We start from the raw sequence: 1556 nt of genomic DNA, 5'->3' as shown, positions 1-1556 counted from the left end.
TACAGATAATCACTTCCATAGCGTTCGTATTCATTTTATATATACTTTCTATAGGGAAACAATTTTACAAATTATAAACGTTTCCATAGAGATTTTATATATATTTTATATATATTTTCTATAGACTAATAAAAATTACAGTTCTTAAAATGACTATTTAGAATATTATACAGTTCTACAGAATATACTATAAATACATAAATTTATATTGAAATTTCATATATGTTATACTCTATATAGATTTTATATGTTCCTATAGAGATAATCCCTATAAAATTGTTATAATACATTAAAAAAAATACAGGTAAGGACTATAATTTTTTATAGAATAAATATAGAAATTGTATAGTTTTATTATAGAGAACTTGTCATATCATTTGTATAGAATATTCTATAGAATTTCTATAGAATATGCAAGATGTAAAACATGTTGGTAGGACTATACTGGTCAGACACGTATGTGTCAATAAAATATTGAATTAAACAAAAAAAAAATTAAAAACATAGAAATTACATTAAATATGTGTATATAGTATGTTATAGAATTCTATAGAAACTAGTTCCTCTATAGAACAATTTTATAGAAAATACTAATTTCTGTAGAAATTGATTAGTCTCTATAGAAGGTCTATAAAGTTCTATAGAATTTTTATGTATGGGCAGGCATAGCTAATTTAGGCCTCCCTAGGCCTACTGCTGTCTGTCTCAGTCAGTCTGTCGGCCTAGGAGGCCTAGTAGTAGTAGTAGGAGTACTAGTTTTTAGGGCCTAGCCCTATGCTCAGCTAGGCCCTAGCTACCTACTCTACTACTACTAGGTTAGGGCATAGGCCTAGGCCCTGCCAATTATTATTATTATTATTATTGATTTTTTTCCCGATTTTTTTTACTTTTAATTAGTGTACATAAATTATTTTGTCCAATGTATTTTAAAGTTTTATTTATTTGAATGTCTGCTGCTTTGATAATGTTTCCCCATTTTATTATTGAATTTCTTCGTATGTATGTTGTTATAATATTAGGCCTATTAGTATTACTATAATAATAATAATATTATTGTTATTATTATTATTATTTTGGTTTATTGCCGTTTTGACTTATTGCCATTTTGATCCATTGCCGTTCTGGTAAAAAAGTGTTGCCGTTTTGACTTAGGCCTACTGCCATTTTGGTTTATTGCTGTTTTGACTAGAAAGCAACCTTCTTAAAAATTTATTGTCCTTTTTGTAATTTGCAATGTACTGTATTACAATCATTTTATGTCTTTTATTCAACAGAACATGGTAGAGTAGTGGAAAGTACCTAAATGAAGATGGAAAAAAAAACAGATAATGATGGACAGGTAAGTTGATCTGATAAGTTATTGTTAGTATTGTTATCATTTTAATTCTATAGTTATCACTGTCAATTGTTGCTCATTAAGCAATTGTTTTTTACTGTAACATATTTCAAATCTCTGAATTTTCAGATAAGTGTTGGCACATCTCACAGATGCGTGTGAAAATCATTCATCCCATCGACCATTGTTGGCTATCAAAGAAGAGAAACCTGTGCTCACA

The 1556-nt window shown here is 28.0% G+C and overlaps 1 long non-coding RNA gene across 1 annotated transcript in view; it reads left to right on the top strand.

Annotated features, from left to right (window-relative positions):
• The window catches only part of LOC117121811, a 4776-nt gene extending 3220 nt beyond the window's left edge, over window positions 1–1556 (top strand). Inside the window, exons 2-3 of the long non-coding RNA XR_004447632.1 lie at window positions 1275–1339; window positions 1466–1556. This is a non-coding gene — a long non-coding RNA (uncharacterized LOC117121811). The remainder of the gene's footprint in view (window positions 1–1274; window positions 1340–1465) is intronic.

This window comes from Anneissia japonica, unplaced genomic scaffold (assembly GCF_011630105.1).
Source record: "Anneissia japonica isolate Jap-2015-1 unplaced genomic scaffold, ASM1163010v1 scaffold13096_len5614_cov90, whole genome shotgun sequence".
In the NCBI taxonomy this organism is placed as follows: Eukaryota; Metazoa; Echinodermata; class Crinoidea; order Comatulida; family Comatulidae; genus Anneissia; species Anneissia japonica.
Note: the sequence above shows the minus strand (reverse complement) of the source record. Positions and strands in the feature narration are given on the sequence as shown.